Source organism: Sorex fumeus, unplaced genomic scaffold, assembly GCF_029834395.1.
Source record: "Sorex fumeus unplaced genomic scaffold, SorFum_2.1 ptg000039l, whole genome shotgun sequence".
Lineage (NCBI taxonomy): Eukaryota > Metazoa > Chordata > Mammalia > Eulipotyphla > Soricidae > Sorex > Sorex fumeus.
This window is the reverse complement of record NW_026606096.1, coordinates 28372620-28388826: the sequence shown is the minus strand read 5'-3', so window position 1 is coordinate 28388826 and position 16207 is coordinate 28372620. Positions and strand designations below refer to the sequence as shown.

General features: G+C 40.2%; 1 protein-coding gene across 1 annotated transcript in view; it reads left to right on the top strand.

Annotated features, from left to right (window-relative positions):
* Positions 1-16207, top strand: part of FHIP1A (FHF complex subunit HOOK interacting protein 1A) — a 212394-nt gene that overhangs the window by 48462 nt on the left and 147725 nt on the right. Inside the window, exon 2 of the mRNA XM_056119088.1 lies at positions 11551-11677. The gene's annotated coding sequence lies outside the window, so the exon portion shown is untranslated. The remainder of the gene's footprint in view (positions 1-11550; positions 11678-16207) is intronic.

Here is a 16207-nt window from a genome sequence, read left to right as displayed (position 1 = left end):
GTCATTAGGACTTTTGGGGAGGGAAGTATAAAACATTTGTAAGGAACTTGTACATCTGTTGATTTGTGGACCAGAAATGAAATTAGTGAGTCTTGCTCTGCATTTTTTGGTTTTGTTTTGGGGCCACTCTCGACTATGTTTAGGGTTTACTCCTGACTTCAAACTCAGAGATTACTAATGGCGGGTTTGGGGGACCATACTGAGTGCAGAGGATCAAACCTAGGTCTGCTGCTTGCAAGGCAAACACCCTGCCTGCTATTCTGTCTCTCCGTGCCCCCTTCCCCACACCCACACCCACTTCCCTGAATTTTTATCCGTGTCCTGAAACCACTGGTGTTTGGCTTCAGAGTTTAGATTTGTTAACCCATACTCACACTTTTGCCCTCTGCTTCCGTCTTTTGCAGTGTTCCTTCTCCTTTCTTTGAGGTGGGACCACATTGTATTTTCCACTCTTGGGATTTTCTTTTATGGGTCAGAGACAGGGACATGATGTGAGTGAAGGGCTGATTGTGGACTTCCCTATTCAAAGTCAGAGCATGCCATGCCAAAGTACATTTTTCCTTTGCGTGCTTTTTGTTGTCTCACTCTCAGGGGATTGAGTGGGCACAGATGCAGAGCAATTTTAGGGAGACAGGGCAGGTCTCTGATTCAGAAGCTCCAGGCCTGTGCATCAATCAGGTCAGCAGCCCAAGTCTGGCCATTTCTTAAAAAAAAAAAAAAAGATTCAAATGCTTAAAGGGAACCTGAAGCCAAGCAGTCTTTGGGTTTTCCTTAAATTCCTTTTTTTAAGTCTTACTCCCCCCCCCCCCCCACTTCTTATAAATTTATTTATTGAATCGCCATGAGAGCAGTTACAAAGCTTTTGGGTTTAAGTCTCCGTCATACAATGATGAAACATCTGTCCCTTCACTAGTGCCCATTTTCCACCACCAAAAACACCAGTATGCCTCCAATCCCACAGCCTCCCCCTACCTGTGGGGCAGATGATTTCCACATTACTCTCTCTCTACTTCAATTACATTCAAAATTTCGACACCAAACCCACCATTATTATTTGGGATTTTACCCTGAACTCAAGATATGCTGAAGAGGCAACCATAGACAATTTTTCTATTGCTGATTATGAATAATGTATGATGTTGTGCAGCTGCAGTAGTGGCTGCGTGATTTTGGAATTCTGAAATTTTAACAATTAAATCTGGAGGGATTTCTACCAAAACCTGCTGGGTTCTGGGATTTGTTCCTGAGTCTCTGGGATCATGGCTGTTAAGCAGCTTGATCAGGAGCCAGAGAGGCCATTTGTGGGCGGTGACCTGGGATCTCGGTGGGGTGGGGAGGTAAGGGCCAGCTCCACCCCCATCCCACGAGGCCCCATGTGTCTCGTCACTGCGGGCCCAAACCTGATTGTACAATGGCCTCTGGAGGATGGCGGCCACCAAGCCACTAAGGGGGAACAGGCAGAGGAATAGCACCCTTTCTCCCCTGGAGTGGCCCAGCGCCGGTAATCTACTGTGGGGATTGGACGCATTTCTGCCAAAAGCCATTGGGTTCCGAGATTTGTTTCTGAGTCTCTGGAATCATGCAAGTTAAGCAGCTTGATCAGGAGCCAGAGAGGCTGTTCGTGGATGGCAACTCAGGGTCTCATTGGGGTGGGGAGGAAAGGACCGGCTTTACCCCCATCCTGTGAGGCCCTACGTGTCTCATTACTGCAGGCCCAAACCTGACTTTCCAGTAGCCTCTGGAGGACGGTGGACACCAAGCTGCCAGGGGAAACAGGCCAAGGCATGAAACCTATTCCCACCTGGGGTGCCTGGTGCTGGTAATCTACTGCGGGGACTGGACTCATTTCTGCCAAAAGCCTCTGGGTTCTAAGATTCATTTCTGAGTCTCTGGATCATGGCCGTTAAGCAGTTCGATTAGGAACCAGAGAGGCCATGCCTCCAATTATATAGCTGAGCCGGAGGTGGTTTGTGGGTGTGTCTCCCACATATCTAACTTTTGGCCATTTACTTTCTTGGTAAACTTTGCCCCAAGTTTTTGGAGTCTGGCCAAAGGCACAGCAGCAATTTTGGGATATCTGAAAGTCTGACGGTGCCATCAGGCTGCTGATGCACTCATCTCACAGGTACAAATTTACCTGCTGGCAGCACCATACCCCTCCTAAAATTCCTTTAAACTCTCAATATCTTTTAGCATCATTAAACATTTTTTGTTGCATTTTTCCTCACAAGAAAAAAAAAAACACCCAATACCCTAACCCTGTTTCCTTCCATACAACAAGTCTTACAGAATCTCTTTGCACCTAAATAAAGTTTAATCAGTTCCAACAACATGCCAATCTGCTGACCCATAAGTCACACATTATGCAATGTGTATTTTGAGGTTGTGTACCAAAATATGGCTGGACAAATGAGGAATCTGGACAGATGAGGGTTAGGACATAACATGTGCATTCACAAGTGTTACTGTTTATTGTAAAACAAATTATTCTTGTGTTAGTATGTAGTGACCTGTGACCAAAAATGGCCTTTCCTTAATAACTGAAAAACAAAACAAAACACCACTTTTTTCTTTTTTCCTGCAGTCATACTTTTAACACATTTTTCAGCTTTTTTGGTAAGCTTTAACATGCAAATATAACAGTTACATCATTTTTTATTATTAAAAGTAATAATTATTCTTGTTATTAGCTTTAGGGCTATACTGTGTGATACTCAGGCTTATTACTGACTCTCTCCTCAGGGGTCACTTTCAGTGGACCATGCATACTGCCAGTGATCAGAGTTGGGTCAGCTGTTCTGGGTCTTTTTTTAGGTAAAATTTACATAATGCATTACCATGAATATTTTTTGTCTAGAGAATTTAAGAAAGGTTAAATTGATTCAACACTTGGTTCACTTATTTGAATATCCGGCCTGGCAGGTTTGGATTATAGAAAGCCAGGTACCTGCCTATAGATCTCGGTCTCCAGTAGAATAAAATAGCAAGCATTGATAGGGGCATGTACTCGGTGCCCATTTCAGTGTTTTCTGTTAGGGATTTCTCATGAAAGTTAGAATTTTTCCAGCCATTTCATGCTGTTCATGAGCATTTCTTGTCTTTAAGACTAAAAGACAGATGTAGGCGATGATGCTTAACTTAGGTCTGTCTAAATTACAAAGCCCATGCTGAGAGAACTTGATAATGCTAGAATATCATCAGGGAATCCTGCCAAACCTATTTCCCCTGTAAGCCTGTGGCAAAACCTGTGGTCAGGTCACTCCAATTCTGTTTCCTCCTTACGTCAGACCTATGTGCAAGTCTGTGGTGCTTCTGTTTCTACTGTAAGCCTGTTTCCCCACTCTCTCCCTAGTCCCAGTCTCTACTTCCAGTTTATACTTCTAGTATAAACTTGCTTTAGAGTTTCTTGAAACTTCAAATTTCTTCTTTTTTTTATTAGTAAAATATCTTTTTTCTTTTTATTTTTTTAGTAAAATATTTTGTATGTTTGTAAATGGTTATAGCAATGCTTTTTCCTTTTTATCAGTAAGAAAATCTAGTCTCCTTTTTAATAGTTAATGTTCTTTAGATTTCCTTATTTACCTATCCCAAGGTATTTATGATCTGATACACTTTTTTTTTCTTTTTGGGTCATACCCGGCAATGCACAGGGATTACTCCTGGCTCTGCACTCAGGAATTACTCCTGGCGGTGCCCAGGGGACCATATGGGATGCTGGGAATTGAACCTGGGTTGGCTGCATGCAAGGCAAACGCCCTACCCACTGTGCTATTGCTCCAGCCCCTGGTACATTTCTTTCTTAATTTTATAAAGTATGGTATCTTTTAAATGTCATTTTGATTTTTTTCCTTCATGTTCCTCTCTTGACCTATGAAATGTAAAAATTGCCTTCAGTTGACTTTAAAGATCTTATTTCATTAAAATTTTGCAACATGTTGGCTATAATTTTCATAGCTAAAGTTTAAACTCTAAGCAGAGTTTCATCCTTTCTCTGTGTGAATGCTTAAAGGGCAAACTTACCAGGTTACACTTTACTGTCACAAAAAGGTCCTTTTCCTCTTCTCACTCTTGACAGCTGAGAAAGTCAAGGGAACGAACAATCAACAGACTGGTTGGAGAGGGGGCGGAAATTTGCCCAGTGCACTGGAATTTGCTTCCTTTCCGGTGTGAAAGCTTGCATTTGTGGCATACAAAGTGATGTTGTGTAAAATGTGATGGACAGGTGTTTACTCTGGCCTCGACTAGGGTGAGAATTTGAGATGGCAGAGTTGCTTGACTCCTCTGTGGAGGAGGTGATTTGGAACTTGACCAGGCTGTCTGTTTTGTTACCTATCACTGAAACCAGAAACTTAGTGAAGGGTATATAATTTCACAACTCATAATCTAACTCCGAAACCTTTTTCTTTGGGTTGATGTATTTTAAGCAGTTGAATACATTTTCCATAAATTTCACTGCTTTTTCATTTACTTTTGAATAAAAGCCAAAGAGAGAAATATTTAGAAGATTATGAGCAACAATAGAATGAACTGATAGAAAAGTCCTTTTGTGGCATTCCTCAAATATGTGCTGGTGAAAAAATTACTGTAATTTACGAGTGAAATGTTGGAAGATGATTTTGTTTATTATTTAGAAATAACACAAATGAGTCTTGCTTTTTAAATTCACAGGTTCAAAACACTTAGTTATGCCTCGCTCACTCAATCTGTGCTCATTATGCTTTACATTGATGGAATTAAACGTGGCACACTGCACTGCTGGATCAGTCCCACAGTTCTAAAATACAGGGATTGATTGAATTAAGTGGAGAAATTAAAGATACCTATAATGTCAGAAATGGAGATACGTGACATTTTGCTCTGAGCCTAAAACAAGAAAGTATCTTGCCTGTTGAAACCAAAAAGCGAGACTTTGAAAGTGCAAACAGTATTTCAAAGCTGAATCCCTGGAGGCTCTTCTGCCGTTATAACGGCTTGCCCCAGATGCACACGAACTTGTGTCTGCCGGTGCTGGACATAAACATGTATTTAGTTGTCGTTTGCCCCAGAGGGATCCAGTTTTATCTTTCGGAGAGCCAAGCACATATGGATGAAGGTCGGAACTTCTATTGCTTACTTACTCTAAGGCTGATGGAATTGACAAACAAAAGCTGTCCGAATAGAATTCTGTCATTTTCAGCAAATTCCTTGCAGGCTGTCTTCTGGGTCTTCAGTTTTCCTTGTGTGAGACCATCCACATAGTTTTCCTTTGGTGTGCATTAGAATCACAAATTTAGGCTTTTATATTCATAAGATTATATAAGCATTTCCTATGGCCTAAAGGCCCCTGCCACTAGTTTTCATGGTGAAGGGGGTAGGGAGTTGAAAGACTTGAGTTTCTCTTCCAGTTCTTCCCTGATGCAACTTAAGTCACTGAAACACTTTAAACTTCAACTTTCTTACTCATTGGAGTGGGCCAGGGAGGTCCCGGGTATGCAGCTGTCATCTTTGCCACCTTGCTGGGCCTGGCACCCCCTCCTCCTTGCACCTGGCACCCTTCCTGCTTGCGGTTCTCTGCCCTGAGTCAAGGCCATTGACCATCTCAGGAAGCAGGAGTGAAAGTAGTGCTTTCTCTGCCCCAGAGCTCCAGGACCTAGTCCGAAACAAACTAGAGGGTGTGAGGGGCCTTCACTTTTGCCTCCATCCCTCTTACCCATCCCAGTTCACAAAGCCACTACACCTGGATTTCCCCAAACAACTTTTATTCCTCAAAGTCTTCCTTAACCTTGTGGAACAAGAAGCTGTAAGTAGGTTCCAGTACAGGGCTGCTTTCTTACTTACTTGCCCCTGTCTCTTAATATAAAAACACATATTTTTATCATGTCTCCCTCCCCCACACCTCCCCCCCCCCCAAATCTCATGCCTATCTCAATCCAAAAACCATCTCAAGCTTAATAGGGTATTCTTGTCATTAAAGTCAGGCACAAAGTCAGGATGACCCTGTTTTTCTAATTTATTAACGGTATTTTGAAATTGTAAGTCATTATCATTGGACTAGAGGAAGAAATAGTTTTTTTCAGTGTGTATGCATTTTTCTGGTGGCCATACATGGCAATGCTCAGGGAACCTTGTGGTGCTGGGATTCCATCCTGGACCCCCTGTGTACAAGGTGTTCGCTTGGCATTTGAGCTCCCTCTCCCAAGAAATAAAGTTTAAATGGTATAAAAATAAGAAAGGGAGGCAAATGGACATTTTTTACAAATAATAAGTATATGTATGTGTGACAAGAATACCCCAAAGGCGTAAAAAGAAAAACAAATGATAAAGAATAAGTTAATTTCTAAATGATAGTTAACAAAATATTTTAACATTCATAACTTATGTATAGTCACAACAACTAGTTAGAAGAGAACAGTAGAAAAAAGATCATTAACAGGAAAAAAGTATAAAACATCTAAGAATAAACCAGAAATATGTATGATGGGCCAGGGAGATGGCTCAAAGGAGATGCCTTCTGTGCGGGAGGCCCCAGTTTGATCCTTGGCACCACATGGTCCCCTAAGTATTGCCAAGTATGGTCCCAACCCACCCTCACAAAAGATACGATCTATGACATACATGAAGATACCTTAAAATGCTTATAACTTATGTAAAAAATAAGAGGTGTGAGAGGGCCTGCCATATTCTTCCAGGTAAAGATGTCAGTTCTTAAATTGATGTGTATGTTTATTGTTCTGTTACTAAAAATAAAGAGATTTTAGTGGTGAAACAGAAAAACTTATTCTGTCTTCACACGGAAAAATGAATTAAGTGGAAATAGGAAGAATAGTTCTGAAAAAGAGAGTAAAACATGCTGTAAGGTTATACTAATTGAAATATTGGTAATATCAAATGCCATATTTAGCATATACTAAAGGTAGCGTTTCAATTTAACTGGAGAAGGATGTTCTGCTTAGTAGCTAGTAGTGGATAACTAGGTAGCACCTCAGGGAATAAGAAAAAACATTTTAGAACAGTATTTCAGGTAGCCCAAAATCAATCTATTAAATGAAATTTAAAAGAAAGCATATCATAGAAGGAAAAATATTTTTATAATTCTGGGGTAAATTTGGCCTTTCTGAGCTAATTATAAATCTAAGAAAACTTAAAATAGAGGACAATCAACTTGAGATGACACTTTTTTTTTTTTAAAAAAAAGCCCTTATTAACAATGAATGGCAAAAATAATTGCATTGAGATAAAGAATAAGAAAATGAAGGAAAGATTTATTTCTCATATCAACATTTTGATCTCCCCGATAAAGAGCTTCTATAGGTTCATGACAAAAAGTCCAACAATCTGTGAAGAAATTGTACTAAATGCTCTAGTATTCTGTAGGAGGGAACCAACAGTGGTTTTTAAATGATGAGAAGAGGGCTAGAGAGATAATAATGTAGGAGTTAATGTGCTTGATTTGCATGGGCTGATCCTCATTCGAGTCCTGGCACCAAATGGTTCCCCAAGCACTGCTGAATGTGCCCAACCCCCGACCCCCAATTATGAGAAGATGCTTAACTTCATTATTATAAGAAGTATCTATTTTACAGCTGTACCTAGGTGCCATTTATTAGATGGGCAAAGATGAGAAGTTTTATAACCTGCTTCATATGGAGTTTGAGTGAAAAATAGGTATGTTAATGGAGAGTATATGTCAGAGTCTATAAAATGGGAAAACTCGTATCCTTTTATTAGGAACTACAGTGCTAGAAATTTCTCCCACATAGAAATACATACTGCTGAACTTACATAAGTGTTCATATAGTCTTTTGTATAAATACTATAAACTTAAATGCTGTAAGCTATAAGTATACTTCTAATGCAATAAATATCAAAATAAATGAACGACTACTGTGAATGTATTATCCTACATATACATGCACAATACACCGTGGGAAAATAGTTTGTGTGCAGAGATACTTTTGGGGGTAACGCTTGTTTTTAATGGTTAAAGATTGCAGACAGCCTGAGACAGCTCAAGGGGTAGAGCACATGGTGATTGTTCATTTTAGTTCATTAGTCTTTCTGATTAATTTTTAAGATGCCAGTTGTCTCTCCCTGCTCACTTTTCTCCTGCTGTCATAGCCTGTAACAAGTTTAATTTTTCTCATGTTGGAGAGCCTCCCTATGCCATGAAAATTGCATTGTTGTTGGAAAGATTTTGGCATGATTAAAGTTTAGAGATTGAGTGAATGAAAATTGAGGACTGGTTTCATTTAATTCATCTTTCCCCAAAGTTGTAAAAGAGGCCTTTTGGGGGGGGCATACCTGGCAGTGCTCAGGGGTTACTGCTAACAGTGTTTGGGGGACCACATGGGATGCCCGCTCAAATCTGGGCCGGCTCTGTGCAAGGCAAATACCCTACCTTCTGTATTGTCTCCCTGCCACAAAGTTGTAAAAAGCTTTGGGGCTGTTACTTGCCTTGCACACGACTGACTTAGGTTAGATTCCTGGCACCTCATATGATCTCTCTTGGGCACACCAGGAGTAAGCCCTGACTACCGCTACTGGGTGTTTCTCCCCCTGCCCCTCCCAAACTTCCTCCCCAATTAAAACATTTTTTTGATATTAAATGAAATCCACTGATGATGGGTAAGTAGTTGAGAAATTGTGAGCTTTATGTGAAGGAATATAGCTTGACTCATTGTGGGAGTCAGAAGATAAGGGTTCTATCTCTGTTTTACTATTTACCAACTATTTAATTTTGAACAGATCTTGTGGCCTCCTCCTGACACTTAGGTTTTGTCATCTGTAAAGGTCAGGTATTGAGTTTAGGTTCACTTACTTTCAGACTGATATGCTTAGTGCAATGAGTGGTGATTGTGGTCCTATGTAGAGGATTTTGTTCTGCGCTGCAAGTTTCCACTTGTGAAAAGAACTGGTCTCACTAAGTTAGGAAATGATTTAGTAATGAGCTCATAGTCCATTCCATGTATTAGAACATTTAATGGATCATTTGAGACTTCTGTCATCCTTGATTGGTTGGTTAATTACCCTCTGATGATAAGATAGGTCAATTAATCCAGTGCTATGGATAAATCCACACCTCCTGTATAAACGACCCTGCACTTGGTTCATGGATATAGAGAGAAATCTATGATGTGATGTTTAATTAGCCTCCACAGCAGTGTTTGTCTGGGTTTTTTTCTGTGCATCGCCCTCTCCCCTCAATCTATTAGCAGATTTCTGAACTTAGAACAGTAGAGGTCTAAATTTATTGAATTTGTGTCATTTGGAAATGAATTTTAAGTCTTGTTCCTATGTTGAAATTAGGGTTGTGGCACAGCTATTACACAGGAAGATTGTGAGTCTGCATTTGACTGTATTGTGTGGAGGGCAAAATGTTTTGTTAGAAGGAGAGCACTTGCCTGTGGAGAGATTTGAGTGTGACTAAATTGTTAACTGCCTGCTTCTCCCCATTTTAGGTGGAAACATATTTTGTTTTTAAATGAGATGACAACCAAGAGAATTATCAAAACCCAGTGAATGTTAAGAGTCCTTTCAATTGACTTGAGTTCCATTTAACCTTGCATTGGATGTCATTCTCTGCATTACTGTCAAAGAGATTGGCTTCCTTTGAAGTCTTGAAGTGTTGCTGCTGGCGGGATCCTGATGGTGAAATGTACGAGAGATTCTCAGTAAAGCCCTTACTAATATACAGAGATGCCTCATTACTGAAGAGTGTGTGTGTGTGTGTGTGTGTGTGTGTGTGTGTGTGTGTGTATGCGCGCCTGAAAAAGCAGAGTGAGTACAGGATATATGATAATGGACACTAAGAGGGCAGAAGTATTTCTCATGAATTAGAAATAGCCTTTCATAATTCAGGAGTCACTTGAAATCACCTGAAAAGCAGCTGGAAGTAATCTGAAATTCTTGAGAGGAAGGAGAAGAGCCTGAATCTCCCTAGGACATCATGATGAACCTTTTCATGGGGGACTAGGGAGGAGATGGGGTTCGATTATGTGGAATTGTTCTAGGCTCTGGAAATTTCCCAGGTCAAACCCACACATGTGCATGGAGGTACACACACAACTTCTTATAGTGACACCTGGGGAATGATGTTTTATTTCTTTTAAAATTAAGATTTAGGGGCTGGAGCAATAGCGCAGTGGGTAGGGCATTTGCCTTGCACGTGGCTGACTCGGGTTCGATTCCCAGCATCCCATATGGTCCCCTGAGCACCACCAGGAGTATTCCCGAGTACAGAGCCAGGAATAACCCCTGCCTGTGTGTGACCCAAAAAAGCAAAAAAAAAATCAAGATTTATGGGAGGGCACACTAGGGAGAGAATACAGAAGTACTTGCATGTGACCATCACTGGACACCATCATTGCATATGGTCCCCCGAGCACCCCCAGGAGTAACCTCTGAGTGTAGAGCTAGGAGTAAGGCCTTTGCACCATCAGGTGTGGCACAAACCCTCTGTCATCCCCCCACACCCTCTCTTAAAGAAGTTTTAGATGACATTAATATACAAGATTTTATGTTTTCTGGTTTGTGCTTTCTTACACGCTTCTGAAGTAAGTTGTCCAACCACACTCACCACTAAAGTGCCAAAGTGCCAAAATCCCTCCACTATTGTCTGTATTGGACCCTCTCCACCCTTTATGCTTATAGCACTGTGTCCCGACCCCCTCTCCCCACTGCTGCTCTCGACCCCTCTCCCCCCACCCCCAGCAGTCTGTTCTGTGTCCCAGTCAAAGCTTGACTTTGTTCAGGTTAGGAAATTATTTTTTAATATACATTAGGAATTAGGAAATATTGCAATTTTTCTTTCTGCTTTTTTTGGGCCATAAATTATAGTACTTAGGAGTCATGCCTGGCTCAGTGCTCAGAGGTTGCTTCAGGGATCATGTGGTACAAGGGATTAGAGCCAGGGATTCCTACATGCAAATTTATTTTTTAATATACATTAGGAATTAGGAAATATTGCAATTTTTCTTTCTGCTTTTTTTGGGCCATAAATTATAGTACTTAGGAGTCATGCCTGGCTCAGTGCTCAGAGGTTGCTTCAGGGATCATGTGGTACAAGGGATTAGAGCCAGGGATTCCTACATGCAAAGCATGTGCAAAGCATGTGCTCAAGCCTGTTGAGCTGTCTCTCTGGCTCCAGTACATTTTCAAAGGTGGCTTATAAAAGTTACTTGTAGCAATCTCTTTCTACTGTATACTTTATCATCAGTGTGGTGTACTGTTTCATGGATTGGGATTTGTTTAGTTTTGCTTTGAGTAAAGGATCTTTAAAAGAAGCATATAATTTATTTCATGTCTTGGAATACAAAAGATTCCTTCCCTACTTTCTGCTATCCTTTGGGATAATTTTGTCTAGAATTCAGATTTATAAGTAAAGATATATATTTTGTTTAAAAATTACTGTTATTTAAGAGAAAAATTTAAATGATAAAGTTAAGTGTAGTCTGAGCAGAACCCACTTACAGCACAACCAGTGTTGGTCAATGGAAAGAGAGAAATATTAGAGGAATTTGGATATGTTTGCAGTTAATTAATTTTGTGGGACCTTTTTGATTTCTTTTGCAGATTTTGGACAGCCACCTTCTGGGACTATTCAGCAGTGCCAAGTGTTGGTGAAATCTTTGCAGCCACTCTGATAAAGCAGGAAGAGCAAAAGGAACTTCCATTGACATCTGTTAATGAACAGTAATAGGTAATAACTTCTTTTCTCAAAACCATTGGCATGCAGTCAGTAATGTTTTATAATATATTACACTTGAACTTCCATATCTAAGTGAATGTAATCTTGCTTGTTTAAGACATTTTTTTCTCAGTTGAAGTACCATTGCATTATAATACTGCTTAAGTTACAGGTGTACATCATGGAAAATTAACACACCTTTAATCCATTCATATCATCGTGTGAAAAAGGGGTCTTTTTGAGAAGTTACTTTCCCTTTCTCTGCCTGAAACACTCCCAGTGGTTCCCTTTGGGAAGTGCTTCTCGAACCTCTGGGCAATCCTTTACACATTCTGGGAGGTGGTACAGCTCATCCTCCTGAGAGTATCTTCGAGACATAGTCTCAAGTCATCTAGATCTGGAGTGGTTTTAGATAGCTGTGATATTGATCAGAAACCAGAATGAAACTAATTTTTTCTTTTGGAATTTGTGTCTGTGTTTGATGCTCAGATATGTATTAAAAAATGTCAGAATTTTAGCATTCATCAGCTGTAGGTAGTGTAGGTGTCACCATTACCACAATAAATAAAGAAAAAGATTTCTCTTATATGTGGGATAGAAATAAACATAGTAAGAGAACAATAAATGGCCAGAGTCACTGGTACTGGAGACTTTGTTTATGGAACTGAGTTTACATGGGCGGTTGGAGAGGGCCCCTGGGACATCTGTGAAGGCAAGCAGGATCTCTGGTCATGGGTGTGGTATTGGAATGATATATGCATAAGAAGCATGATTAACAGTATTGTAAGTCCTGGTACTTCAATAAAAATGTTACGAAAAGAAGTTCCAAGAAGAATTCACTCTGTTTCAAGCATAGAGAATGTTGTTAAAATAAGTGATTAAACTTCATGACTTGTAGAGATATTTCTTTGCTTATTTTTGTATAGCTTATTTTTCGCCTGTTGACAAATGTAAATGTTGAAATTTTTGTTTATCAAAATCAGTTATCATTCAACATTGTAGAAAGGATTCCTGTATATGGCAGGTTAAATGAAATCTAATTTTTATTAAATGAAATCTAATAATAAGATGATACCTATAACATTTTCTAATTCTCATATTACTGGTTGTATGTTTGCATTGTTTATCAAAGTGTCATCCTAGCATGATTGTTGATAACACACAAACACACAAGAGTCTAGTGTGTCTGAGCCAGTGGTCTAGGGTTTGTCAGTCTATATAATACAACTAAGTATCTCCAAAGGTTGACACACTAAATGCAGTAAAGTTGGCTTGCTTTTATATATTTTTTGATTTAAAGGTGTTACATTGTTACTTCCTTGATGTTTGCCTCGCATAAAATGATGTCAGTATTTTTAGTATTCTGTTTTCACATAGACTTTATTTTCAAGTACTTATTTTCAGATCAAATTGAAAATGCACTATTGGGCTAGAGCGATAGCACAGCCGGTAGGGTGTTTACCTTGCACGTGGCCAACCTGGGTTCATTTCCTCTGCCCCTCTCGGAGAGCCCAGCAAGCTACAGAGAGTATCTTGCCCACATGGCAAAGCCTGGCAAGCTAACTGTGATGTATTCGATATGCCAAAAACAGTAATGACAAGTCTCACAATTTGTTGTGACACGATACTGGTGCCGGCTCAAGCAAATCGATGAACAATGGGAGAACAGTGCTACAGTGCAGGGCTACTATTGAATAAAACTATGTTTGAACTTATGTCTAAATTTGCAAATTATGTCTAAATTTAATTTTTCCCACTGAATCCCAATGGTCAAATATGTTTTTGACATCTTGAGACTGACCAGTGAATTTTAAGAAATATCGACACTTCATATTTGCTTGTAAACTTTCCCTCAGCTATCAGACTCAGGTTGAGAATAGAGAGTAATGGGGAATGGTTTGGGGTGATGATGGAGTTGGCTGCAAAGCTGTATTTACTCCCAGTTCAGCATTTTCCTGGAAACACTGGAATGAATATTTGTTGTGTATTTTGAGGCTCAAACAGATAAAATTCTTATTTTCTAGTGCCCTGAGATTGGGGAAATTCTTTGAATCCTCCAAATAAAAGGGATTTTTAATAGGAAATGGAGCAGTAGACTTTGATAAGAAACCATTTATTTTTCTTTTAATTTTTGGCCCACACCTGGCAGTGCTCAGGGAATTCTCTTAGCTCTGGGATCAGGGGTCACTTTGAGAAGTGCTCTGGAGACCATAAGACCATATGTGCCACCAGGAATTGAACATAGGTCAGCCACATCCACATGCAAGACACATGCCTTACCCCCTGTACTGTTGCTCCAAAAACTTGATTATGTCCTTTCTTTAGTAACCATTCCTATCACTTGTATCACTTGTCATCCCGTTGCTCATCGATTTGCTCAGCGGGTGCCAGTAACATCTCCACTTGTCCCTGTCATGTGCTAGTATAGCCTAGTGGTGTCTGCTCACTCCAGGAACACGAAGAGCATCAAACCATTCATTCAGGGTCTTGACGAAGAAGTCTGACCATCTCATAGGTGGGTGGCCAGGTGTTCTTTTGTCATCCCATGGAATCCAGTTGGTAATAGCTCTAGTCCAGCAGTCGTCTCCAAATTGCATTATGTGTCTAGCCCATCTGATTTTTGATGCCTTGGTAAAAGAGGCAGCGTCCCTGATCCTCGATCGTCAACAGAGGGGAACCATTCCTATACATTTATTAATTTTTGAAAAGTAAATATTGTATTACTTAAAATTTCCAGTCTTTATGTTATATCTAAAAAGATATATGAGTGTTATAACATTTTGTACATGTTGATACTGAAAATTAACATTTTCTATATAAACCAAAAGTATTACTATGGATTTATAAGTTAAGGTTACTTCACACGTTTATTAAAATGTTTAATTTTTTTTATTTTTTGGGGGGGCCATACCTGGTGGTGCTCAGGCTTTATTCTTGGCTCTGTGCTCAGGAATCACTTGTGGTGATGCTCAGGGGGGCAATATATGGTGTTAGGGATTCAACCAGAATTGGCTATATACTAGGAAAGCACCTAAAGCCCTGTACTATCTCTCTGGCTCCAAAACATTATGTTTAGTGATATGGAACATCCTGTAAGTATAATTAAAATTGTATTTAAATACACATAACATGGTATATAAAGAAACCTTGTAGGGGGATATCAAATGCCCAATGGCAATGAAAATGAAGAGACAGAGAATGGATCTTCAGTAGGAAGATCTTGGCACTGGGGAAGGGGCAAGGGGATAAGTTAGGGAAGGGAGCAGCAGAACAATGGGGGAGAGTAAAAGTAGAGGCTGGGGAGTGGGAGGGAAACTGAGGACATTGATGGAGGGTAGTGGCCACTGGTGAAAGGATTGGTGTTGGAACATTATAGGCCTGAAAAATCAACCATAAATATCTTTGTAGCTTTGTAATTCATGGTCATTCAATTAAAAAAAAATAAACACACATAACAAAAATTTCCATTTGTGGGCTGTAGAGACTGTACAGGGGCTTAGGTGTAAGCCTTGCAGAAACTCCAGTGTCATCCCTGGCACCCCATAGTACCCTGATAATTGCCTGGTGCTTCTCTATGACCCCCAGCATTGTTTACTGTGGCCCTGGAGACCTTTGTCCTCAGACACATGCATTGAACTGCCAGCCTGGTTGAATGAGAATTGCCGGGAAGACCTCCAGACCTCTTGAACACCACTTGTGAGAACCCCCCCCAAAATGTATCAGTTTAGCTATTTTAGTCATATACTTATTATCATTAAGTATATTTACATTGTTATGCAACTAATTTCTGGAATGCTTTCATCTTGCAGAGCTGAAACTCAGTACCTATTAACCAACTACCCATTTCACCCCAAATCCCTGTCCCTCAGCCCCTATTCTCCTGTTTCTATGAATTTAATCATTCTAGATAACTTCATTTGAGTGGATCAGACACTATTTATCTTTTTTTGACCAGCCCATTTTAGTTAGAATAATGGTCTCAAGTTTCTTCCATGTTGTAGTATTATGTCAGAATTTCCTCTCTTTTATTTATTTATTAGTGAAACAACATGAGGTACGGTTATAGACTTACAAATTTTTGTGCTTGGGTTTCAGTTATACAATGATCAAGTACCCATCCCTCCACCAGTGCCCATGCTCTACCACCACGGGTCCCAGCATCCCTCCCACCCCCAGTCCCCCCATCCCACCCTACGTTTGTGGCAGGGCATTCCCTTTTGTTCTCTCTCTCTCTCTCTCTCTCTCTCTCTCTCTCTCTCTCTCTCTCTCTCTCTGTCTCTCTCTCCTTTTGGGTCCTGTGGTTTGCAAGAGAGGCATTGAGTGGCAATCATGTTTAGTCTATAGTCTACTTTCAGTATGCTTCTCCCATCCTGGGAGGATACTCCCAACACCCTTTATTTGGTGCTCCCTTCTCTATCTGAGCTTCCTTTTCCCCTAGCACATGTGGCTAGCCTCCAAGTCATAGAGCAAAATTCCTGGTACTAATCTTGGCCACTCCTGGGTGTTAGTCTCCCATTTTGTTACTTTATGTTCCCCAGATAA